General features: G+C 41.4%; 1 protein-coding gene across 9 annotated transcripts in view; it reads left to right on the top strand.

The window, feature by feature from the left end:
* The window catches only part of ZBTB20 (zinc finger and BTB domain containing 20), a 445,196-nt gene that overhangs the window by 333,992 nt on the left and 83,684 nt on the right, over nt 1–27,520 (top strand). Inside the window, exons 1-2 of one of the 9 annotated variants that reach the window (XM_030956351.1) lie at nt 20,308–20,485; nt 21,168–21,329. The exons of 6 other annotated variants lie outside the window; for them this stretch is intronic. The gene's annotated coding sequence lies outside the window, so the exon portion shown is untranslated. Of the gene's footprint in view, nt 1–20,307; nt 20,486–21,086; nt 21,330–27,520 lie in introns of those variants that run through there. 2 more of the 9 variants (XM_030956186.1, XM_030956270.1) reach the window with 2 other exon arrangements.

Below are 27,520 nucleotides of genomic sequence, written 5' to 3' on the forward strand. Positions count from 1 at the left end.
AAGCCCACTGCTCTTCTACAGCTGTATCACCAAATGTATTTTTCTCATCTGAGCTTTCTTGTGAGTCCTTCTCCTGGTGCAGAAATCCTCTCTGCACTCTGCTTTATCATCATGTTGTGCATCTGCCTCCATCCAATGTATACACCAGATACTGAGTAAAAATGGTACCAAGAACAAGTTGGGCAGGAGGAGTGGTTGTTACAAAACAACATCCAGAAATTGGATGTTTCCCAAAATTCACCTTCTGATCAAGACATTGTAGATTTGTCTATTGAAGCTGGCAGTGAGACATGAATACTCAGGGAGGTCCAAGTGCCTGCCCATGTTCATGCTGAATGTCCTATGTGTGAGACGCCACAATGGAAAATGAGCTTGTAAGAGGATTTCCTTCATCTTCTTTTCCTCTCTACCACTCCCACTTAAAAAAGAAGCAAATCATCTGCCATGTAGATGTGTGCCATTACACAGGTGCACGTGTCAAAACACATGTGAATAATCTTCAGGCTGTGCTTTGTGAAGGCTGTTTTGCTTCTTGGTGGGAGCGGGAACTCTTAGACATTAAAGATCACAGTGTATTGAAAAATAATGATTCCTTCCTCTGAAGTTCTTGTTCAGCTTGAAGCTTTCCATCATTTTGGATAATATCATGCTGCATATGGTTCACAAATTCAGCCCCCCAGCTAATACTTTCATTTCATGTGTTTGCATGCCCAAAATATTAGATTTTTGCGCACCACCAAAAGCAAATGCTTTTGGATCTGAATAGATCTTGCTCTCTCCCATTCCATCGTACTGAGTTTTAATTTTAATAGAATAGCTGTATCAGTTTTCTGAATTATGTTTTCTAATGTTTTAGCTTCTTAAGCATACTCTAAACAGCTTGAATTTTCAAGGACAAAATTGAAATCCCAACTTCAAATAGCATGCAATTTAGAAGTATTCGTGCTTCACCCAATCACCAAAGTAAGGATCAGTTGCAACATTTGGATCTGGGTGTGTATTTAAATTTCATATTTGTCCGTGTTCACTTATCCTGGATGTCTGTAAAGAGATTAATTGCTTTTCAATTTTTGCAGTAAATCCACTTCTACATAAAAGACCAAAAATAATTTGCAGCATTCTGGATCTGCAATATGCACTGAAGGTTGTAAAGGAGAACTACTATGTGTGATCAGCATATAACCAGCTCTGAAGAATGAAGGTTTTCCAAGAGTTCTTCAATTTTTGCTTTTAAAAAATCTTTTACATTTTGAGGTTTAGGGCAAATTTCTTAAGTGAATGTCTGTGCATTCTTAACATGGTCCAGTCATGACATTAAATACTTAAATTCTGCCACAGAAGGCTAAAACAAAAATGCAGTTTCTCTTCCAGTGAACTTTAATGGAAAGGTAGCAATTTTAGTCACTCAAACACCTGCAGACTGAAAAATGCCTCAGGGAAGAGTGTCAAAAATCCTGGTTTTTCTTAACTTGTTGGCAAATCTTTTATTGTGGAGCCTGCAATTTAATCTCACGTTGATACTGTGACTTCTGTGGCAATGTCTTCACCTTCCATCCTGCCTTGTGCCAGTGCAACATTGCCACTCTGCTAGTGGGCAGCCCAGCTTTTCCTACTGCAGGTATTTCCAAAGTGTCATAGCCTAACTGGATTTAGAAAAGTGTGTAGTGTGTTCAGGGAGAAGCAATGCTTTTTTATGTGCTTCTGATCACCAAATATTTCTCCTCCATATCTTACTCCAGCAGTGTTTTCTTGGGAGGCAGAGTCCAGAATTCAAAGGCATTCAGCAAGATTTTGTAGATGAATGGGCATTCTGTTCTGGGAATAAGAATATTTTAAAAGCACAAAGATGAACTAGATATTTAATTAAACTGTACAAGTAAACTGCTGAGAGAGTTGCAACATCTCGGAACATCCCAAAGAACTGAGACAGAGAAATAACACTTGAACATTACAGGTGAATGAGAGCTAAATGTTGTTAATGAGCAATATGTTGTTAATGAGCAATTTATTGGTATTGATTGATCCTTTTATAGCTGCTAAGCATGCCCCACTTTTTCCTAATCTGGGCCCCCTCCCTTTGAGGGGCCATGTAAAGAAATGTTACCTGCTCCACCCAAATCTTATTAGACAGAAACAGCTATTTTATTTACCCAAACAATTGTGGAAGTATAGCCTTCACCTTGCCCAATAATTCTTTCTTCACCACTGCTCAATCTCCCCTTCAGGTAAGCAGTGGCTCACCTTACAATCCTTTTGCAAATCTTGATCTAAACTCATAATTTCCCGTGTGATACTGTATCAAATGCTCTACTGATAAATTAAATATACTGCATTTCCTTTGTCTGGATAATCAGTTACCTTATCAAAGAAAGTTATCAGGTTAGTCTACTACAAACTACCTTTGGCAAACTCATGTTTTGTTTCATCCCATTTTCCATTTACCTACATGTCTTTTCCATTATTTTTTCCTTCAACATTTGCTGCACTCATGCCGTTGAAGCTCCTGATGTTACATCAACATCAAACAGGTGTAAGTGAGATCAGAATAATTTTCAATACGCTGTAGTACAGCCTTGCAAAAGCCTATTCATTCTCATGACTGCAAAAAGCTATGTTCTCATCTGGCAGAAAAGTAAAACATCAATTTTATTTTTCATTGTCATTATAGCAAAGGGCAGGTGGGCTGATTTTGAGCTTTGGCTGGTGAATGTTTGCAATGATGTGCAAAAGGGTTTCTAGAGATAGGATCAGAGACATCTACCTGCACATTAGAGTGCTTGGACACTTGCATTAGAAAAACCTTAATGTATGTATCAGTAATGAAAATCTTAATTAAGAACACTGCATCATTGTCCATGAACACTCTTTCTTTCTCTGTGTGCGAAGCTCTTTGTGTATTGCAGCATCTACCTGGTCCAGACAGACAGACCCCTCAAAGAGTGTGTCTGGCAGATCTCTTGATTATTAACAACTAGCAAATGGCAAACTCTTACTCTTCTTTTATCTCAACACTGAAACTCAGAATAGTAGAGCAAACAGTGTAACTTGGGAGTTTGTTTGGACTTTTTCTATGGCTTTTCCCACTTCATTGTTATACTGGTGAGTTTCAAAATCCAGTAACATTGATTAGAACTGAATGATGTAACTTAAAGCTACCAAAATGTGCACAGACTATTTAACCAGTAGTACATTTTTTCCTTTAGGAATGATGCACTTGCCTGGGCCATGTTCTGTATGCACAAAAAAGCACACTAATGGATGTGACGACTGCAATGTTAATCTCCCTAAACTCAGAAAATTTAGAGTGAAGGCTCCCAGAGCAACCTTGCCTCTGCCCCTTGCTTATGATAAGGTCTCTAACTGATCCCTTGGCTTTCCAAGGCAGACAGTACAGAGAGAAGACAGGGAGAGCAGGGAGGAACTGCATGAGGTCTTTTCCCTGTAATTGTATTGCAGTGGCATTTGTTTCTTGAGCACCGCTTGTATGTTTGATGTGGTTTGAAACCCATCCAGAAGACCTCTCTTAAGTAGTGGACGTACAACTGATTTATAGGTGTACTGATAGCAGCACAAATAGTGTAAGGTTAAGGTAAGGAAGAGTGTATGCACACACACACTTTTGCCAGAGTTATCTCTTTTGCTTCCAGATGAGGATGAGTCAGGCTGTCCTCTCAGATTCACTGTCATGTCACTGACATTGGTGGTTTCTGTGGTCTCACATCTGCATGGTAGGAGGATGTGTCCCAGGAAAGGCAGGAGCAGGAGATGCTGCTATTTACTTTGAATAAGAATCAACTATGGAGTCTCTTGTTGTCTATACAAATCATCACTGTAGAGATCCATATAAAAACCTACACATGCAGTGATTTTACTTTTTCATCCTTAGAAAGAATTCCTCCAGTCTGACAGAAGAGTTCATGCTGAGGCCAGTAGTTCATGCAAGGCACAAGAGCTGCATATGCCTTTATATTGTCATATAAAAAAACAGTTCTGAGAGTGAAACCCATGTAATCCAATAATCCCTCAGACTACAGCTGCTGTTTCAGCCATCATTAATATTCTCAAAACCAACACTTACTTCCCTAAGACATTAGAACCTGAAATATTCCAGATTAAATAAAGTGGGATAGAAAGATGATTAGTGGACTGGAGGACCTCTCTTATGTGGAAAGGTTGAGGGAGCTGGGCCTGTTCAGCCTTGGGAAGAGACAGCTGAGAGGGAATCTTCTAAAGGCATATAAGAACAGCAGTGTGTCCTTGTGGCCAAGAAGGCCAATGGGATCCTGGGGTGCATTAGGAAGAGCATTGCCAGCAGGTCAAGGGAGGTGGTCCTGCCCGTCTGTCAGCCCTGGTGAAGCACATCTGCACTGCAGTGTCCAGTTCTGGGCTCCTCAGTCCAGGAGGGATATGGAGCTCCTGGAGCCAGGGCAGCAGAATGACAAAGGTGATTAAGGGACTGGAGCATCCCTCAGGAAAGGCTGAGGAAGCTGGGCTTGTTCAGCCTCCAGAAGTGATGACTGAGAGGGGATCTCACCAATGTCTGTCAGTGTCTGAAGAGAGGGTGCCAGGGGGATGGAGCCAGGCTCTGCTCAGTGGTGCTGGGCAATGGGACAAGAGACAATGGGCAGAAACTGATGCACAGGAAGCTCCACCTGAACATGAGGAACAACTTCTTCACTGTGCAGGTGACCAAGCACTGGAACAGGTTGCCTAGAGATGCTGTGGTGTCTCCCTCACTGGAGAGTTTCCAAACCCATCTGGACACACTCTTATGCCATGTGCTCTGGCATGACCCTGCTTGAGCAGGGAGGTTGCAGCAGATGACCCATTGTGGCCCGTTCCAACCTTACCCAGCCCGTGATTCTGTGAAATTGCTGATTCTTCACTGCTTGGTATCAGATCAGTGCATTTCTATCTAGGCAGAATACAAGGGAGGAATTGCCTCCGGTCTGATTTGATGCCTTTCTATACCAAAATGCAAATATGCAATAATTAAAACTGTCCCCTAGTCTTCCTGCTACAGCTCAGTCACAGATTGCAAGAATAGTATCTTTTTTTTAATCCTTTTTCTTTTTTTTCTTTTTTTACTGGTCATTTACACAATTGGCTGTCTACAGTTTGAAATATGTAGTTCAGTGTCGGGAAGAATTTTTAAGAAAATAAAGATATTTTAATATGGTAAAAACCTTGTTATTCCAAAACCAAATGGTTTCAAACATGTCGGTGCTGCTACTTGTCTTTCAGGACTATGTACGTGTCAAGTTTGATGTTTTAAAACAAAGCTGTATTATAATTATACAAGCATGTTTGAGAAAAAAAGGCTTATGGAAAACTTAACAGCTGGAAACTGTTTTTTACATACTTGGATGACTCAAAAGCAGCTGAATGGGTTTTTGCAAAACTTTACCAAAAATGACATTTCTGGATTGAGACAAGGCATGAGAAATAGCAGCTGAAAAGGTAACAGTTTCACAAAGGTATGAGCAAATATAGACAGAGATTATTTAATTCACCAACTTCCACTGTACAGTCATTAATGTAATGCTATAAAAATAAAAGGATTCATATTTATATAGTTTTTCAAGGATTTCAAAGATCTGTACTAGACTTTAAGGAATTAAGCTTTGTAGCTGAGCACTAATCAAATATTAATATTTATATTTCATTGGAATATCTCATATTCAAACAGGAAAACAAAGACATAGAGAAAGGTGGAGGGTTTGCCAGAGTCTGCACAGAAAGAGAAGACCACATTTAGCACCCGTGCCTTTGGATTGCTCAGCTTGGCAGTGTGGGAGCGCACTTGGCATCAGGGAGCTCCTGGCTTCTCTCTCCCTCTGACTCCTGCTTCAGGCACACCCAACTTGTAGGTGAACAGCCTCTCTCACACGCATGGGCTGGGCTCAGGTACCCAGCTCCCTTCTTTCTGTCTCCACACTTCATTCCCAAAGGCAAAGTCTGCCAAATTCTGGCTGCTGTGATCGTGAAACTTGACTGCATTCAAGTATCACCCCCATTTCAAGTGTGCATACACTCCTCCTTCTCCCCCTGTTCTCGAGGACTGTCAAGGTGAGAGAGCTGTCACCAGAAACCTCTTCTGGGGTCTTTTTCAGTGCATGGTTCAGTCTATAACTCTCTAACAATAACTTTACTGTTTGAAACCTCAGTCACTGAATAAATATGATTTTACTGCTGCTTAGTTTGGATGTTGAACTGTATTGGAGGAAACTGCTCTACTTTCATACTGAATTTTTTTTCAGGGTGGTGTGTGTGAAAAATAACACAAATAGGAGTGTTTTTGGATGGTCACACTGAGCAGTCAGCAAGAAGAAAAGTACAGTATGGTGAAGGGAAATCTGTAGTAAAAGCAATATGAGCTTGTGGTTTGCTAACAGAAGCAAGAATGTGAATTTTTCCCTTTAACCCCAGCTGTAAAACTCCCTCCCCATGGTGGGGAAATCACTTGATGTCCTGTTGTTGTGCCTCAATTTCATCTTCATGGTGTGAGCCATGATCCAGCTCACCAGAATACCACTCTTCTTGAAGTTTGGATATTAGCAGAGGTTTTGTAGAGATACTTTTCTAACTCAACAAGCCCACTCCTTGTCATTGTCTTACTTTCCCAATTAAACAGGCTTTTTATGGCTTTCACTTTTTTAACTTGGCAAAGTCACCAGTTCTGGGAGCAAAGATTCAGTGCTGCCTTGTGGATTATGCAGATTTCCAGTAGCGACCTCAGATTAAGACTTTGGTTTTGATATTTTCAGTAGGACATAATTTCATTTTCTTACCACAGTTGATCTGAGCTTCTTGAGAAATGGTAATCATGAGACATTGCCATCTTTGCAGGCACATTTGCAGTAGCCCTAGATTTGGTTAGATTTAATCTCTGTACCTAAACTATTAATTTATATGAGGAAAAACTTGAATTTAGCCAGGTAGGAGCACCTAAGTCCACAGATTTCCCTCGGCAAAACCAGTTGTCATCAGTCTTTTCTCAGATTTTCAAAAGTTTTGGCAGCGTGCCCTATATATTGACCATTTTGCTTGTGAAGGGCCTCAGTTTTGTTTTCCCTTTATCATTTCCACTTTGAGCTGTCTAGTGTTGCAGTGGTTCTCACAAGAAGCTGTCCCTGTATTACTGCCAAAACCCATGTCGCAGCCTAAGCCAGCCTTTAACTGGTCATTAAAAGGAAATGACACTCTTCCCATTTTGCTAGCAGTATCACTTCCTCAGCTTCTGAAATAATTATCTGATCCAAAATTTCTCCACAATCGTTTAAGTGTTTTGTGAAAAAAATTCAAAGGCTGAGCAGTGTCATTATGTGTATCTCTTCTTCTTGTATGTGAATATCCTAAGCACCAGGAAGTTCCAGGTTCATGGACCTTTTTGTTAGAACTCATCAGTTCTTGCTTTCTGAGTCATCTTTTAGATTGTATGAATTTTAAATATTTGTTGGCTAGAGGATGATATGTTAAGATGATTGCATAGAGAAAAGTGGAGAACTGCCAAAAACCAGAAGCCAGTGAGTTGGGTAGTGTGTTGAAGATATCCTTTCCCAGAGAATAGGTTACATCCTGTAATGCCCAGGTCAGTTGGATATAACAGCGTTGCAGGCTGACAAATTCTCTGCTTTCCTGCTACCTATTATGAACAGAACTTACAAAAAAACCCCGAAACAACCAAAAAAAACCCCAACAAACAGAAGATTACAATTACATTTCAACTATGATTGAAGTAGGAAAAACAAATCTAGTAAACAGTGTTAGAAAGAATTTCCCATTGTAGTCCATACAAGAACTGGCATAATTTAAATAGCATGGGTGCATATAGGATGCATTTATGAAGCAGCAGACACTTCACAGAATCCTCTTTGCTCCCACTCCACTCTGACAGGTTTATGTTCTTCAGCTCAGCTGCCTTTGCAGGACTGCATCTTAAGGCGTTACCAGTTTTGGCTGGAAGTTTTCAGACTGCAAACTTTGCTGAAAAAAAAGGAGACAGAAAAGACAAGTAAAAGTTTCATTTCTCTTGCCTAATTGAAACAGCAAAATTATTTTGGCTGTTTTGGTGTAAGAGCAAAGCAGAAAGCACAGTGCCTCCATTTAAAATAAAATCACTATTTTACAGCCCACTTTGCACAAGTGAGCCAGGAAGGCAGGCAGGATGGGTTGTGACAGAAAGAGGCTGCAAGGAGAAGCAATGCAATCTCTTGCTCATCTTAAGCAACAGGATGACTCTTTGATACTATATATATGGTCAAAGTTTTGTTGAGCTGGCACAGCAAGGTTGTGCTACCTTTTTTTGCACAGTCCACCTGTATGTATGTGCTATTTGTGAATTTGTGAACCTTCCCCTCAGCCCACTTACTGTTTGCCCAGGAATTTAGCAGAGTTTTGAAATCTCACAGAAGTCTGGCTCATCAGATGTAACATTAAATGAAATTGGTTTGTATTGCAACAGGATTGGTGGGAGGATCAAAGGCTTGGTGTAAAATAAAAGGAGGTTTTTGGTTTCTGTGTGCTGAAATGCTTCTATTTCCCTTATTTTTTCTATTAGTGTATATTAAGCAATTGAATTCTCCAATAGTAAGCAAAAAACTCTACTAAAGCAGTTATTAAAGAAAGCCTCTTCAGTTACTGTGACAAGGGCTGAGTGTTACTGCTATAAAAGGTCTCAGAAACTGTGTTCTTTTAAGGCTGATCAAAATTTAGTTTTAAAATCAGAGGCATGCAACTGGACAACACAGTATATCTGATAATTTTGGTTTAGTCTGAAGAGCCTAGGGTCAGCTAGAAATTTGGCAGATTGTCTCTCAGGTCAGGAAGTAGTTTTGGTTTACAAATGTAAAAGCCAAATTCTGGTTTAGTATTTCTTAAGAAATGTCAAAACAACCCTCTGACCTTGAAAATTACTTTCTCTGTATACTTTTGGGGCTTTTAAGTAAAAACCAGGCCTTTTTCATAGTAAAATGTGGTAGCCTGTTAGTCATCAAATCTGAGAACTTAGAGAAGGGAAGGTGACATTAACTCGTCTTTTCTTTACCTTCGCCAGTGCAAGAATGGGCTTCATTCATATCAATGGCAACTGGAGGGAAAAAGATGTGCTAACCTTTAACTGGGTTTCCAGTTTATTTCCATAATGTACACTGTGGCTTCTCCAAGGATGAGTGCTCTGTCTGTAGCCTTTCAGACCTCATAATAATAATAAGAGGGAGGACAAGTTTCTCTGCTCTCTTTCAGAACTTAACCTCCAATGCCTTGATTTCGGTTTGTCCCCACCTAAACACAGCAGGAGGGTAAAGGCCATATTTAATGCAGCTGGCCAATTGCACACTTCTGATCGATTCCTGGCCCTTAATAATATGATTGGTTGAACTTAAATATGGCATTTGAGCAGCCCATTTAGTTTATGTGTCTCCAGTAGTCTCCTTTTCTGCAAAGTAATTTTGCCGCTTCTGAAATTATGATGAAAACTGAAAATCTGCCCTTCCTTCATCCCTTCTTCATCTTCTTCTTCTTCTCACTCTTGCATTTCCTTTTGGAAGGGAGGTATCTGTGTGGTGCCCCTATTTACAGCAGAGCAGAAGCAGCCTGCCCTTCTCACTGTGAATGAGAAATTGAATGGGAGGGAGCAGCCTGAAGCCCTTCTCTGTCCCATGAAAGTGGAGCATAACTCATGCTCATGGCTCCCAGATGCTCTGTACAAAACTGACCAGATCTTTTTGGTTCTGATGTGATGAACCCCAAAACTTCCTATGGTGAGAGCTCTGATCCTCTTCTGCCTCAGTTATCCATAGTATCTAATGTTAAGGCATCCTCCAAGACTTTCTGCCCAAGGATTTGCAGTTACTAATGACTTAGCTTTCCCTGGATTTCTGTGAAGTAGGGAGGTCATATATTCCACATTTATCTGTAGGGGAAACTGAGACATAGAATGAATCTGGATAATCAGAATACCTGAGCACATAGTTCTTTGAATTTAAGGGTCATTTCATGAGATTTTCTGAGAAGTCATTTGAAATATCTGCTTCAAGTTGTTTGCTGAAAAGCATCTTATAAATAACTGCATGGTGTTTATAGCAATCAATTAATTTTGTACCACTGTTACGTAGAGATGGAGAAACCAAGGCACTGCATTTGTTTTAAGGTCAAGCAACCTGAGAGATTATGCTCACAGAGTTAAGCAGCTTTCTTTTCTTAGTCTTTGTGGTTACATTCCTTCCTTTCTCCATGTAGCTGACCATTTAAAAGATTGAACAAGGCTTTTTGGAGAAGAGATTAAATTTGGAGGTGTTGGCTGTTGTGTTCCAAGGTGATGGTTATTCAGCCAGCTTACAATGTAGTATTATAAATTATTAAGTGTATTGAAACCTTAAAAAGTAATATCTGCTCAATGATTTCCCAGCTTAATGTAGAATAAACACCTAGTACTGATCTGTAGTTAAATTATTTAATCTAGAACTAATCTACTGTTCAAACCAGTTTTGAAAATTGAATAGTTCTATCACTGAAAATAATTAATTGTTCAAACCCATAGGGTTAAATCCAGCAGTGACCTAAATGATAGAAGAGAATTACAGATTGCACATCAGTGTGTGGGAAAGCAAGTAACAAAATAATAGATGTTGCCCTGGTTCTCTCTTATCCTGGCCAGTATCACACACTTTTGTTTGTAGGGTTTTTTGGTGGTGCCGACTTTGTCCAATTCCTCCCTCCAGCATTTGAGTTCCAGCACTTTTATGATTATTTCACGGGGAAAGTTGGTAGAGGTTTATGTTTTCTTTGCCCTGCATCCATTTACACCCATTCTGTGACCTGGCACGGGGCGTGGGCCCTGGCTCATCCTGTGGAAGAGTTTGGCTCGGCAGAGCTGACCCTGCATCCAGCAAGGGGAGCTGCCTGCCAGAGCACTCCTGGTGACCTCACTGGAATTGCTACTGATTCATCCTGATGTGAAGATGAGCAGATCTCAGGCCAATAGCCCTCAGTGATGAAGTGTTTCCAGCATCCTGTTTCAGGAAAAATACCAAGCTCCTTTGTTGAGGAAGAAAAAAAAATGTTGGTTTGTTTTCTCTCTATCTCCAAACCCCTCCACAGAAAACTTTGGGGAAAGAAGAATAGCAAATATTCAATGGGAAATTTTGTCTTTATTTTTTTCTTCTCAAGAAAAAAATTCCACACACAAATCAAAACGAGATGGAGCCCTGGAGCCCCACCTGCTGACTTGAGGAAACAGAGAGAGGGAAGGGAAGATGCCTGGTTGTGTGCCAAGCATTCAGCACTGGGCTTGTAGCACTGTGATGTGGCACTTGAAGCTCTAGGGGCCTGGAGCCAGCAATACAAATGCAACAAGAACTCTTATGAAAACGAGCCTCTTAACAGCGTGTGGAGCTGGTCTGTGATGGCCTCAGGAAATCCCCCTGGCTAGACAGGGCCTTTTTATCCACTACATTGCTCTGACTCAAAGAGAAATCTCACGTACCTTCCTCAACCAGAAACTGAGCATGCATATAGTCTGCAGCGTGGAGCTTTGGAATTTCTTATTTTCAGGTAGTCATTCCCCTCCTCCTGCTCTGAAGAAGTCTGCCCCACCTTTCTTTATTGTCTTAGCGCACGTAGAGTCCGGTGCTGCAGCCCATGGCACGTCCTCAGCCACAGGGCTTCGTGCTGTCCTTCTTTTGTGGTCACACCCTCAGCTGATGGACACTTGCCTAGGGCCACTGGTTGGAGTTGGGATTTTCACTCCTTCTACATTTGGCCCTTTAAAGCCCTGAGAACTACTTTTAATAGCATCACAACTGGCAACACTTGTTTTCAGGCTCAGGACCATCTACGAGCAAATGCTTGCGTATTAATTACAACAAAGAGCAAATCTACTTGACATTTGATGTTGTTTTTCTTGTTTCCTTGCAAGCTTGAAAATGAGCTGCTTTTGCCAAAGGAAAAAAAATCAAAACGCAATTCACGCCTTTTTTTTTTTTAACTTGAAATAGGCCCCTTGAAAAAACTGACATGTTAAACACCAGCAAGAAAATTATTATTTGGACATATGGCTCCTCTTGCTGAACTTTGCAGAGAGGTTAGATAACGCTCTTTCACATCTTAAAAGACTAGACTGCTGCTACATTACTAACATATTCTTATGTAATAATCTGGCACTGATGATACTTTATCCAGTCCCAGTAATGTAAGACTCATTTATGGTTCGGTCAGTTATGAGGGATTTTGTTTTTTCACAGATTATCTTCTAATTTGTTTGTTTTTTCATTACACTGTCCAGAAGCAGAATATAGCATAGCATAGCATAGCAGAGCAGAGCATAGCATAGCATAGCATAGCAAGAATAGAATAGAATAGAATAGAATAGAATAGAATAGAATAGAATAGAATAGAATCATGCACAGAAACATATTGTTGCTCTGTCTTTCAGGGGGGCTTTGCATTGTATAGATTGTTTCTATTAAATGCTGCATGATTAATTCAAAAGTAAAACTAAATTTTAAAATCTAGCTCTTAGACTGGACAAACTCATCTGAACCCATCCATTTACTTTTAAGATAAGGCTGTTTCATAAAGTGAAAAATCTGTAAGAATTAAAATAAAGTTGTCAAACCATCTAAGATAGTGAAATATCACAGAAAGATTGTCATTGCCCTTGACCCAACAGACTTTGGCAGTGATGTAAGGTCTGGAGATACTTGTAGAATGCAGAGTTATATAGGTGAGCTGGCCAGAAGACATATTTGCAGTTTTGGAGTATGAAAATGGAACCTTATGAAACTTTTTCATAAAGAAACTAGCTTTTAAAAGGCTAAGACTAGGATCCCACCAGTGGGTGAGGGAGCATGGGAGCCTCTTAACTTTGAACTAGTTTCTATCCTCAACCCAAGAAGTTTCCCTGATAATTTTTGCCTTAAAAATTATGTTTATCACATTTTGTTTCATGTTCAATGACAGAGCTCTGCCATGGAAAAACGTGGATTCACCGAATCCTGGAATAATAAAAATCAGAAAGAACCTTCTTAAGTCATCTGGGTTGAGCCCTGGCCCTGCTCAAAGCAGAGCCAGTGAGGATGAGGTTACTTTTTTAACCAGCTTGTTCATCTATGCATGTATGTATGCATCTTTCTCTATACCAATTTTAGAAGTACTTATATACTACTATCCATTTTTTCAATAACTCTCTCTGAAACTTGAGATTTTTAAAATAATTTAGAATCATTTTAGGTTCTCTCACTGATAAGCAGGAACTCTTGTTCAGAAACTGGCCTGGACAGAAATGAATGTGCAGATGTGCAGCCACTGTACCCGACTCTTGATGAGCCTGGTTTCTTCCTTTCATTGCAAGACAACTATTTTTTAGTGAGAATCGGTTGTAGGGGCTTAAATATCTCACCTAAGTGATAAAATGATGCTGTTACCAAGGACTACCATTGACTGTTCTTAGACTGAACCCTTTTCCTGCACAGAGGGGGGACCCCAGTTCTGCTACCCTGCATTAATTGTTGCTGTTTGTTGCACATGGGATGTTCTACTAGAAGGAGCAGTGGTCTAATCTGATGTGGCAGCTCCTACATTTTTATCTTGTGAGTGCTTTACTTACATGAATTAATTCTGAAAACACTCTTGTGACGTTAGTCATTGTTATGATTCCCATTTTAGAGACCCTGAGTCTAATTCTTAATTATACTAATTCTTCCTTATGCTAGTGAGGTTCCGGATCTGTGAAAGGGTCTCCCAACTGAGGGAGATGGATTGCAGAAATGTCAGTGGCAAAATGAGAGTTCATTGCCCTCTAGCAATTCTCTGTTTCTCTGAGGTTGGAGAGAGATATTGGAAGACAAGTATAAAAGTGGTTCTGTTGATTTGTACTAAGGGGTACACAGGAGCTGCATAGCTCAAGCCTGTAAGAGGTGTTGTATTAGACAAAATTAAATTATAGAGATTGTTGACGTTTCTTTCAGTGTGGCCACAGTCATCAAAAGAAAGGGAAAGCCACCTCTGCTGGCCCTTCTTTTCCTTTAATCAGGATACATTATCAGAGAATTGACATCCTACCTCCCCCCAAAAAAACTCAAAAACAAAACAATAACCCCAGAAGAAGAGGCAGTGAGCTTGAGGAAGGGAGAAAGAGACTGAGGTTTTCCCAGGAATGAATAGCAAGCCATTTTAAAAGTATTCATTATGTGCTGTAACCAGAAGAAAGACCTTCTGTCTTTCTGTATGATAAAACTACCAGTGAGATGTATTGCAAGATAATTAGGAGCAAACAGGCAGGAAAAATGAGTGATGTGCTACTCTTCATTTCCTGAGCCGGTCGTGTTCCAGTCACTGTGCAAGCTGCAGCTCTGTCTGTGGAGAGACTGGAGATGGAAATCAACCCTGTCTGTGTCCTCTTCCCTTATGGCTTCACCCATGTGAAGAATGTGACGGACAGTTATATCTGCTGCAGAAAAGAGCCAGAACTCTACACCCTCCTCTGGGTTTTTGTCTTCCCACTCTATTTATATCCAAGTCTAAGAGATGAAGTGCTATGTGCAGATAGAGACCCTTCTGCAGCTGTCCCTGAGACAAAACTAATGGTTGGACAGAAAGAAGAAAAGGCCTCAGTGGGGTTATTTTGGTGGCAATCTCATGTTTTTGGCATGCTGTGGCTGTACAGCTCCCCACATTGCAAGCAATGTTGTTGTTCTTACAAAGGTTTTGTCTAGAATGAGGAATATGAAAATAATTACAGTTTTCCCTCACCATTGAGCCCATGGAAAAGCCTCCTGAAACAAGGCATCTTTAGATGAGAAAGGCTGGAAGCAGAGGCACAATACCTGTCACCTCCAAATGCAGGAAATAAGATTTGTGACTATGTGACAGCACCAAAGTTAGCAAGAGGGATATGCAGCATGTTTCCCGTCAGCGTTTAGAACAGAAGTGGGGCAGGCGTCCGCTTTAAAGTTCTTCAAATCAGAATTATAATTGTCTACCCATGAAGGTATGAGAGAAAATTAAACCTCCTGACATCCTGAGATACTTATGCTTCTTTCAAAAATCATAGAATAAAATATAATAGAACAGAGCAGAATAGGCTGAATATAACACAAGATGCTGTTTAAATAATTTTAATTTTGGAGCAGAGATGCAATTGGTAACAATAGTATGGATCATGATAGAGGGTAGAGAGTTAATGTTTTCAAGTGTTTAAAAACCTTTGTGAGCCTTCACAATAAATTTCGTTATAAATGTACAGAAAATGTTACCTGCAAAAATCATGTCCTCATTGATCTGCTTTTTAACCAGTGATCAGATTTCCTTAATTTTTTTGTAAAATCACACTTTCAAAATGTTACTTTTTGACCCAATGCAGCTGTGGAGGGAGAAAAGCAGAGCATGCTCTTCTCATGTCTTCTCAACCAGATGTTTTATGGAGTTCCCCTAGGTTGCACTGTTGCTTTTCCAGTGAAGGCGAGGGGATTGCACTGGTGCCCAGGAGGGTATGGCTCACTTTTCAGCACATCTTACTGCAGTGGTAGTGCACTAAAACAAAAGAAGAAGCAGGTCTCTCATAGACCAGTCTGCAGTACTTTCTCCTTTTTTAAAAAGATAAGCACTTCCACAAATTAGGCCATTATACTCGGATTGTCTGAGAGAGTAAAAATATGGAGACCCTCTGATGTTTCCCTTTACATTTCCCTATTGTCAACAAATCTCTGAAAGGAATTACCTTGAGAACTGAGAGCTGTACATTGTAGGTAAAAGGTGCTTCAGGAACTAATCCTGGACATTCCATATAGTTGGGGCAGGAGGAGGGTGGGGAGAAGTGAGGAGTGGGGAGGGCTGATTCTGGTAATCAGTGCAGGGAGGAAAAAGCTTGTTTGTTTTGCCCCAGAAAATCAAATGGCATATATGACAGAAATGACCCAGATGCAAGGCATGGTACCTTTCTCCCTTTAGCATGCAGAGGTACCAACTGAGCACAGTGGTGCAAGTTAGGAAGGATGCTTTCCCAAAAGATCAGCAAGGAGTTGATTTCTGTAACAAGTGGACTTCCCAGTCTCTTTCTCTAATTTCTTACATACTGAATAATAACTGTGTATTCACCCTCTCCAACATGCTGTGCTGGTTTACATCTCTGAACAAAAAGCACAGACTCACAGCTGTTTATGAAGACAAGCCAATAAATCTAGAGGAATATATTTATACAACTCATCCTGAGATTACATAGTTAAATTCCATTTTTTCAAATAGACAGAGCTCCTTAATAGACAAGAGCTCCTTCTCTGCAAAGGAACAAAGTTCTTCTCCATGCCACCCAGATCTGTTGATTTGCCATTAATGTCAGCTCTTGTCGGCTGTACTGAGTGCTACAAGTTGCATTGTAGAATACTTTATATACATTAAAGGAGTAAGTACTCTGCCATTTCCCTGTCCTGCTTTTGGCTGCCCTTGAGTAATACATGTAGAAGTCAGAAGGTGAGGAGCCGTTCTGGTAGCTTTTCCTTTCATAAATCCTGCCATTTGCCGATGGCAAATGCAGGTACAGTTCTCATAAAGATCTCTTCCAATTCTGTAGCAACATACAGAGAGGTTGCCATACACAGGAGTCTGAAAACTTGTTGCAGCACTGATTGCCTTTTCCATAGCAAACAGCAAACTTTTTTCAGCTGATCAGACAGACTAAGCTTTCAGTTATTGATCCTTTGGCTAAATCTCCCTGATACATGGAATAATTTATATGAAGGAAGAGCAAGCAAGAGGGTACCATGGAAAGCTAGAAATCATCATCATGTATCTGAGTTAAATCTGTGAAAATAATCTCAGGAGGGGAAGGTGATGTACATTTTCTGGAGCTCCTCCTGGCCTTTTGCATTTATTTAGACTACAAATCAGCTCTTGGATGATATTCATGTAGATAGCAGGAGGTCCTTTACTTCTGTAGCTGCCAGTAGAAGGGGACCAGCTAAGAGCAGGGCTTAACCAGTAGTGTTTGCCACATTAGGTGCTATAGGAGATTTGAGGATCTCCGCATCAGGAACACATGCTAATAAAATATGTGCCACATAGTAAAAACTCACCTGGGTGAAATGCTGCTCCTTCTGATATCAATGGAAATTTCCTTTTGACCAGGGGTTGCTATGGCAGCAAGCAGTGGAAATGAGAACAAGGACATTTTGATATGTCTACACTGTGGATTGCAAATTATGATACCCGAGTTAGTTTTAAACAGTCTTGCAAGGAGTGGTCTAGTTAAGGCAGCCTGAAACACCACGTGGCCTAATTTACCATGCTAAGCAGTTTGCTTTCCTCTGTGCTCAGAGTATATTCATGCCTGGGGTAGAGCAGAAGGGAAGAGTGATTTGAGTTATATATGCCTCTTTTAGGACAATGGGATAAGGAACAGACTGTGACAAGGAGTAGTCTAGGGAGGGAGAAATAATATGAGAGAAAGGAAGCTACAAAGCAAGAGGAGCAGCAGTCCGCGGAGTCAACTGAATGGAAGCAAATCCAACAGCAACAGAAGATGTGCACGTTTGGGGAGCCAGGGTCCAAAGAGTCTCTTCCCGTGGCAGTGTACTTTGCTCTCCTCCTTGAAGGTCAGCTTAGGGGTCCTGTTTCTCAGAACTTTCTTCGTCAGGAAGACACTATCAAATCACTGAATGAAGTGCCCTCACAGTCTTCCAGTGGTTGATCCCCTCGTCAGCGCCGTTTCAGTCGAGTGCTGCTGGCGCTGCCGGCTGAAGTGGTGGAGTCCTGTATTACAGCTCCACAGGTGCCAACCGGCCCCAGCCTCCGCAGCAGCGTGGAACAGCTTCTAAGTTGACTTTTAAAGAAAACGCTGAGAAATTATACTGAAAATGCATTACTGTAATGCTAATGTTACTAAGTCAAACACTTAAGAGTTAGGAAATGCCACAGCTAATGTTGTCTGTGCAACCTTAGGGAGGGCCCTGTGTACCATTACCATAGCTTGTAATTACATGACAGCACTGTTTCTTCAGTGAATCCCTGCATAAGGTGGTCAGGTCCTCTGCATATTTTATTAGAAATGTAGCCCAGAGCTGTTTTGCACTCTATTGGATTATTACTTTGGTACTGGCCCAGGGAAGAGACTTGTCTGTGTCACTGTGCTCTACAAAATCTCATCTGAAAAGGAGTCAAGGCTTTTGATGGTGCTGTATTTCTCTGAAATCTCCTTTTCTGTTCCTTGGGACATCTACCTTCCTTAATATTCATGAAAAATGCATATTTTGGGGAGGCTGAGGAGAGAACTGCTACATAACGTCATTAAGGCCAATGTCCCAATTGTTTCCGCAATGCGTCCCTCTCCTGTTGACTGAGTCTTCTGTAAACTGTGCTGAGTCAATGGGCCCCAATGGGGCTGGTAGGCAGATGGGACACAGACAGCCAGCATGTTACATTTAAAAAGGTGGAAAAGGGCAGGAACCCACCTTTTCCCATAGCAGAAGTTGATAGAAGGAATGAATAATAGTGACATCTCCCATCAGCTCTCCATTAAAAGCAAAACACATAAAAGCTGGTGCCAGATTTGCCTGGAGACCTATGTCAAAAAAATGATAAAATTAATATAGAGACATTGATAGAACTTCTGTCTTTTGTTTCTTCCTTCCTTAAGCATTTGTACCTAAAATACAGAGTGAGGAGAGAATCCCAGCACTCCCTCTGAAAGGCCAGCAGTCAGCTTCATTGTGAGTCCTTTCTCTACTTTCTTGCCATGCTTTTGAGTGGCACTGGCAGGTTAGTCATGTCCATTTGAAAGTTTATATACAGCAGATGTTCACGGAGCTGATCAGGAATTATGGATTTGCTGTTGTAGCTGCAGCCCTGTATGAAATACAGAAAATGTATTTCAAACACAGAGAATATACCTGCCTTGCACAATAAATTCAAACACCTGCCTCGGTGCTGTTTGCTCAGGAGGGGACATCTGAGCCCCCGATGAGGGGACATTCAGTGTCCTGAAACCCAAAGCAGGTCCCTTCCATCTGACAAGGGAAAGTTCTGGCAGGGCAGGGGTGTGATGTCCAGGGGCTGAACATGCTGACAGCTGCCTCCCAGAGCAGGGTGTTATCTGCTGCCTTCCTTCTCAGAGGGAGAGGCCGACTGGCCCACACCTTTTAAGAAGCAGACTTTGCACAAGTGTCATAAATCTCTGCTTTGCCTGCTACACAGTGCTGCCACTGCGCTGGGTATCACCAGGAACCATCCATTTGAACTGTACTTCATTTTGCAGCCCAGAGTAGAAGAAATAGATTCCTTTGCCACCTATTTGGGGGGATAATTTCTCCACCTCCTTGGTGCCTGAGACTTATCTTACCCCAATACCTAGCACTGCCTTTTCACAACATCTCTGTCTGTACCCTGTCGGTGCTCAATTTGTCTGTGTTTGTGCAGACATGCATGGCAAGGATGTGCTCCCAGAGCTTGTGCAGTTCCAGAATCATAACATTCCGGTGATCCATCAGGAAAATTTGACTGAAGGGCAGCATGGTCTTGCCTTAAGGGAGCCAAGGTAGCAGGCAAACCTGCACTCCCTTCCCCACCCCACAGGACAGGTAGTCTTTGAAGACTGTGAGAAGGTGCAGGTGTTTATTTCAGCAAAAGCTGCAGTGATGTGTAAAAAAGAGAAGGGAAGGGATCTCCCAGCTTTTTGGAGATGGCCTCTGTATAATGCCATTTGAATCTTACTTTTTGTTTGGTGGTAAGTTTTAATAGTTATCCTTTGAGGATTTTCCCTGTGAGCTTATCTGAATACACCAACAGTCTTTTTTGTAATATTCGCATTTCCCCTTTGGTTCAGCCGAGCCCACTGACAGATCATTCAAATTCAATTGTTTTATGTCTAAGCCGAACAGCTAATTAAAGTAGGGATGATTAACCTGACTGGCAGTGTCGCTCTCTCTCCCTCGCTCTCTCGCTCCCTCCCTCCCTCCCTCCCTCCTGTTCCAATCAGTCTTTTTCTCACACTCTCCCTCTCTCTCCCTCTCTCCCTCTCTCTCTCTCTCTCTCTCTCTCTCTCTGTCTTTTGCTCTACTGTGTGTGTGTGTGTGTTTTTTTTTTTTCTCTCTCCTAAACGTGGTCTGCTTGCTGATGGCAGAATGGCACTCGGAGATTTGTGCATTGTGTCTGGTTTCCTACGGGCAGGCTGACCCAGTGCCTCTAGGGACTTATCAATAGACCACTCAGAAGAGACAGAGACAGGAGAAAGGAGGAGGGGTGGGGGGGAGAGAAAGAGAGAGGGAGAAAGAGAGAGAGAGAGAGAGAGGGGGAGAGAGAGAGAGAATCAATATCAAGAATAGAAGGAGCTCCGAAGCCATTTTTTTTTTTTTAAAGAAGTATCAGGACTTGGGAAGAGGGTGACAAAGAAGGTTTTTCAAAGAGGCAGTGGAGGAGGTTCTAATAAATTTGGAAGGAAACAGTTCCCTGTCTTGGGAAAAAAGGAGAACTCCTGGCTGATTAGCATTCACACCAGGTATGAGATGTTCCCTACCCCTTATCACTGTCGCAACCGAGATGGAAAAAAGCGCTTTACCCCCCCCTTTTTTTTTGGTTGTTTGTGGGTTTTTTTTTTTTCTTTCCTTCTTTCCCCCCACCCCCTCAGCCGTCTCTGCTCTTTAAGTAGATGGAGCGAGCGTTTATTTTGGTACGGTGGTTGGTGGTGGCAGGGGGAGTGCGAGCTGTGGGCATTTGTGTGCTGGGAGCAGGGAGAATGGAAGCAGGGCAGCGGGGAGGGGGCGGGTGGGAGAAGAGCCGGGAGTGTGTTACTGTGTCTCCTCTTTGTGCACCCCTGGGGGGGGTTACCCAAGTTCATTTCCAGCAGGTGGATTTAGACCGGGAGTTACTTAACGCTTGACCGCCAGTTTTGAAAAAAAGAAAAAGGGGGAAAAAAAAAAAAAGGACCTGCTTCCTATGTCTATTAAAGGAAGCTCCAATTTTTTCCCTCTCTCTCCTCTCTCTCTCTTTCCTCTCTTCCTAACCAGACAGCGGGAGGGTTTCTGGCTCCTCGCCAGCCCAAAAGCCTCTAAGTGTTTTGCACTTGTTTCAGGGAGCCCGGGGATTTTTTTCAGCATTTTCACTAGAGAACAAAGAGTTCTTTACAAAGGAAGGGGGAGAGCGAGCTTAACGCCTGAGATATGTTTTTCTATTTTTATTAGGGATTTTTTTCCCCCTCCTAAAAAGAATGAGAGAGAAGCAAAGCACAGAATGTGTGGCAGCAACAAAATAGATTGAAAGGAAATGCAGTTCCCTTACCTCCAAATTATAATTTGGAAATAATAAGAACAGGAATGGAAGGGGGACAAGAAGAAGTGAGTTTGGTATGTTGTTCTTTTCTCCCTTTTTTAAACTATCTCTTTAAATTCAAATTGCTGTTTTGCCAACTTACCTAGCATCTTTTTTTTTTTTTTTTTTTTTGCTTTTTTTTTGGCATAAAAGTTATACTGCAAATAGTTTCTGTTTACTTAAAAAATCAACCAACAAATTTTTACCGGGAGAAAAAAAAAGAGGGAAGTGGGGTGGTTTCGGTAAAAAAGAAGCAAATTAGCGGGAACAGAAATCTTTCACTTTCTGTCACTTAGAAAAAAAAGTTGGTAATGGCTTGTTGAAGCTAGGATCCTAAAATACAGATGGGGCACTAACGTCTGTGTCCACGGACCCAGCTTTCCCCTGACCATCTGTCTAAAAGTCACCTCTCATTGGCAGCTCAAATGATTAGTAGGAGCTCAGGGATATTTTTTTGTTTATTTGTTTGTTTCCTTGTTCCTCTTGTTAGGCGGGACCTTCTTTTAAATGGCTCCATTTCACCTTCTGAGTTTACTTCTTCAGTTGAGCCCCAGATTGAGGGTTTCAGGATATACTTTTTTGCACTGTGGATTTTTTGTTCTTCTGAATGTGTTTCTTATAGATACACTCTTTGTCTATTTGTACGTGAAAAAGGCACATGTCATTTACAAGGGAATAGCACATCACGTTTAAGGAGATGTTTGATTTTAATTTTGTTGCATATAGTGTATAGCACACAGGATCTTCTCTACAGCATCTCCTGTGCAGTGCTTAGAATGTTTGAGAATATATACTGTTGCAAATTCAGTAGCTTAAGGAAGTGCCTTCTTTAGCCAAATTCTGCCTTCCTTCCTATATTGATTTGTATTTTCCTGGCTTTGACAAATTGACAATCTAAGAGCAGCATCATATAGCAGAGGTACAGAAAACAAGAGAGGAAACCGCATGTTATATCACCGCTAAAAATCCTCAGCACAAAAAACAAAAAACTAGATAAAATAATTAGAGAGTTACGATGCTCTTTCTGGCTGCACTACTACTACAATACCTTGATTTTTATTTTCATGCTGCAGGTTTTCCTCAGAAGAGGTTGTCTGTTACAGCTTCGTAGGCATCACATATCTGTTTTTAACACTGCTTTTAAGCAACACCTATGCATTGTGTAAGTGTACACAGGGAATTAGTCCATTTACATTTCCTCATATGATGAGAGGGAGGAAAAAAATCCATCCTTGGGCTCTGCTTGCACCGCTTTAGAAATCCCAGCACCCTACAGTGCCAAAACATCCTGCAGGATACAGCCTGTCCCGTGCAGAAACTGGGGAACAGGGAAACTGTCTATGACAAGTGAAACCACCAGTTAAAACACAGTTTTGTTTTCATACCAGTATCTAGACTGAGGGCTTGCATCCCCACAGCTTCATTAGCTGGGACTCTTCCCTCTCCAAGGCTGCGGTGGGCACAGCTCTCCCAGCAGAAGCTGGGGACTCATCACAGGCTGAAGTCCCCCACGCCGAGTACAGGTTCCCTTGCTGCAGGTAACCCAGGTGTTCTGCCTTTCCATGGGCAGCAGCAGTAGTGATGCCAAGCTAAAAGTACTTAGTGGGTTCCCCAGTTTAATGTGGAATGTTTGGCCGAGAGGGATGGACTACCATAACAAATAGAAAAACTTTTGGCTAATTCCAAATGCCTTTCTTTTACTTAAAATCGTTGCTTTCCTCATTCCTCCAGAGAGTTTTCCCAACTCCTAATGTTTTTCATGGTCTGAATATTTTCTGTGACTTTCGTCTCTTGCTCTCTCCAAAAAAGAAAAAAAAATCACAGGAAAAGTAAGCAAAAGAGAGCAGAAATGAGACTTGGCCTTTGAAGTTTTCCATAGGATAAGCAGTCTCGAGTTTTTTCTGCCTAAATGTTCTTTCTTCTCCCCCCATCTGACCTCTCCATCCCCTCTTTATTTTTTTTTTTAATCTAACAATTTTTTTGTGAGATTTTTGTATCTGCAACGCTGGAGATGGTAATATACGAGAGAGGTCAGAACAGAGCTGAAACCTAGATTTAGCCCCCCCGCAGTCTCAACTAGAAGGCATCTTCCAGTGGCTGTCACTGCATCCAGAAGTAGGGAGAAGGATGATAGCTGTCTTTTGGGGACTCCGTGGACCTGACCTGAGACTAACACATTCACAGTACAGGAGAAAAGAGAGAGAGGGGGAAAAAAAATTTAGAAAATGGGGAAAGAAAAGCTCTTTGAGCAGTAACACACTGGCTCTTTCTTCCTGCAGGCAATCCGCTCCAGCTCCTGGCGACGTGTCCTGCACTATCAGATATCATATGACTCTTTATTTGGACTCCCGTTAGCAGTATGGGCCTGTTAGGAGGCTGTTTGTTTTCTTTTCCTTTCATTTCCTTCTCCTTAGTTCCCCCCTATTTTATGTGTGCTCGTGTGAGCGTATCCCCTTTATAATCTCTCTTTTTGTGCTGAAGCTTTATAGAAAAGAAAAAAAAAAAACTTAATCATTTCCCAGGGCTGTTTTTAATCCTCTGCCAAAATTGAAGTTCATTGTCGAGTTGTAAAAATAAATAACACCTTTCGGCTTTATTTCTCTCTTTTGCTTCTTCCTGTGCCCTTTCTGGCACTTCTCGGTGTGTCCGTCTGTACCCGTACGTGTCTCCCTGTGTCTCCTGCCTGCATGGGTGAAGTTGGGATACACCTGTGTCAGTCTAAGGAGGAGTACAGAGCTGCCTGCTGCCGCTCCGTGCCATTCCTTTCACTTTCATAAACTTCCCTCTGTTTGTTTATTTATTTCATTTGGGCACCTTCTCCACACCGAGTTTGAAAAGCCGCCAGGCAGCGGTCCCTATACTGGGGTTTTCTGCATTTAGGTGAGCAAATGGGGGAAGTTAGGGCTGTGAGAAAATGAAACATTGTGCTGGAGGAAGAGAGGATGAAGTGCGAGTTAGAAATTAGACACGCTTTGTGTACGCCGCCCATAAAAGTTTCCTGCATCAGAACTCTGGTGCCTAATAATAGGATGGGGGGAGCCAGACAGCAGCTAACAATTGAAGGTGTGTAGCAAAGTAGCCTTGTGGCAGCAGCATTTCTGATACCGGGTCACATTTAGTTAAGATGATATTTTTCCCTGTTTGTGCTGTCTTAAGTACTGCATTATTTAGACAAACACCGCTGCAAAACTTTTTTGTCTGAAAATGATAAGTCATGTCAACAGAAACACTGAATTGTAATCAAATTTACTAAATCGTTGCAAGGAAACAGATCTGTCTTTCCAAAAGAGAGGTAATGTTTTGTTTTGATACTTTCCTATGCAATGTTTTCATTTCTCTTTGTGAACTAAGGATTTCTGTTGAGAATTGTTAAGAATTGGTTTTTAAAGTTGGGGGGGAAGGAAAATCCTTTAAATATTCCAAAATGAGAGGTTTTGAAGGAAGGAGATTTAAGTTTTATCGGAGGAATTTAAAGTGTTCGGGTTTTTGTTCGTTTGCTTCAGTTCTTTGCAACCTGAATCATAATACACTTTGTCAAGCAAACCAGTAAATGAGCTTTTTTCACAACTTTGCTCCTCCTGTAATTATTGCTGTATTTTTATGGAACTTGGTGTTTTATTTGTCTGAATTTGGTAAGATCAGCAAAGCCGAAATCCTGTTTGCTCTGTAGAGACACAAAGGAGTTACTGATACTTTCTGTCAGAGGTAGGTGCTTTGGCCAGCCAGTCTTCTACCAAGTTGTGCTGTTCAGCAGTGACTGTGTGCGGGCCGATCGCCACGCTGCGGGGAAAAGTATGGACAGATTTTGGGGTGTGATTTATATGCATTTTGGGCTGATATTCCTATTAACACAGCTGAAGAACTGTAAGTTTTAGCCCTTCCTCTCCAGTGTATACTTAGGCCAGTGTACAAAAGCAATCTTGTAAGTGAGGCAAATACAGACCAGAGGGTTTTTTGTTAAGAATCCAGAAACAACTGCATTTCAGCTGTACTGTAGATGTGTAAATTGAAGTTGCCTGGCTAGTTGGTGATGTTTCTTACTTCTCATCTAAGACACCTTCCCACTGAAGTCAGTGCAGGTTTTCCTGAGAAAAGGTAATGAAAAACAGAGCTAGAAGATCAGGATTTAGAGTGATCCCCTTGAATCAGTGTTGGAAACCAGAAACCCCAGTGTGTGCTTGCACAGCACAGCGTCCCTCTGGAGCCTGCAGGGTGCACTCGCTTTAGTGGAGGTGCTAGAGCTGAGTTGAGATGACTCCTGAAGTCTGAAACTTTATTTGCATATGCCTCCAGTTCCTCCAGATAAATACCAGTGTCTGCTTCGCTCTCAACAGCACACCGTTTCTTTTTCTTTCATTTTTGCCAGTTGTCCCAATGAGGAATAAGAGACTCTTTAACGAGAGGCAACATTTTCAGGCTTCTTTCCTTTTCTCTCTTCCTTGACCAACTTAAAACCAGCTTCACTGAAACGTTTCATGCTTAGGCACGTTCATGCTCCTGAGGAAGCAATTACAGACTTTGTTGGAAGAAATCTGGTTTTGAAGTAAGTGTTACGAATGTTTAAGAATTGTGTGCTCTGCGTGCACGGTACATGATGTTCCCTGGTACTCTACGCGTGCTCCAGTGCTCTGAGCAGTCCTTGCTGTGGGTATTGTATTTGTTTGTCAGCTCATTCTGGTAGCCACCCATGAATTTAGTTCACTTGACAATCAGTAAACAGCTCCACGATAAAGCTGAAGTTTGAGAGCAATGTAAGTGGGAATTAAAAGGCTTCTTTCAAGTTTTTGGCCATTTCAATGGATTGTTGCTCAGCATCCTTATTTATAGGGAAAAAAACCCCACGCTCTTCAGACTTCTTCAACATCATCTCTGCAGAGTGGATTCTTTCATTTCAAAGATGTTACAAGCTTAAATAATTACAAAAGATGTATTTAGCTACCTCACAAAATAAATACAGCAAAGAGGTGCAGAGAGCTGAAAGCCGCGTGCTGCAGCTAATGCCTGAAAGTGGTGCTCTGGGCTGGGCAGAGGAGGACAGGCTCTCCGCTGCTGAAGTTTTGTTAGCATAACTTGGACTTGGTGGAATTGCACCAAAGTTGTGTTTTGACTTGGCTTAACTTCACTGCTTTCATCTGACTTTTTTTCTAAGCCAGCCCAATCCAGATCTGTTCAGCGCTCGGGAGGGTGATAGCCAAGGGACAAAACAGCTTGTCTAACACATGTCTCTTTAGTGCACCAGTGTGTGGCTTGTGAGGCCTCAGACTGGATCACCACTGTCAAGAGAAATGTGTTTTCCTACAGCGTAATAAGTTGTCCTGCTGCTTTCAGATGTCAGAGATCCCCAGTTCAGCACTTGGTGAAAAGGTCTGCTCTCGGAAGAGGTTTCCCTTCCATTTAACATTTCACTAGTGTATGCAAGTCATGTAAATGTGATGTGGCCAGTAGGACCAACAAATTCTGGCTTATTTTTTGCCAGGATATATGTATTTGTTCTGTGTCTGTATTAATGTTATGGTGAGATGGTATTTCAACCTAAACACCAATTTCAGCGGCTTACCACTAGAAAATGAGCTGAGTTGAAATGTCAAGTAGTTGTTCCAAGCTCAGAGGTGAAGATTATACTATTTTGGAAAGTATGAGGAAAGTCATGGTTACTTTTTTTTTCTTTTTTCTTTTTTAATGTGTTGGGCAGCCACACTAAGACAGGAGCATTTTCTGATTAACTAATTACTGAAACCCATTAATTTTTCCATTCTCTTTCTATTTTTAATTTTTCTTACTTCTTCAATACAAAATGAAAATTATAAAGAGCTAATTTCCTTAAACTAATTAGACTCACAATTTTAATCTCACAAAACCCAGGAAATTCCAAGCAATGTTTTTTTGTAACTCTGCCATGTTGCACATGCCTCTCTCCTCTTTGAAACCCTTGTCTTGGCCTTCAAAAAATCCTGGGAAAACACTCAACACTTGCCTGAGCCAGCCTTCTTGGTCCAAACTCTCCTGAACTTCTGGCACTGCTAGGCATACAGATCCAGATTTTGTGATTTGAGTTCATCACTTTTGAAAATAACAACATGGAATTTCCAGACATTTCTTTTAAGAAATTAAGGGTATAAAATAAACAAAAAAATTTAATATTTAGAGTGAGTCTGTTTCCATTGAAGCCAGCACAAGCAGAATCCACATCCTCTGGCTAAAATTTCTCATGGCACTTTCCAAAACT

Source organism: Camarhynchus parvulus, chromosome 1 (assembly GCF_901933205.1).
Source record: "Camarhynchus parvulus chromosome 1, STF_HiC, whole genome shotgun sequence".
In the NCBI taxonomy this organism is placed as follows: Eukaryota; Metazoa; Chordata; class Aves; order Passeriformes; family Thraupidae; genus Camarhynchus; species Camarhynchus parvulus.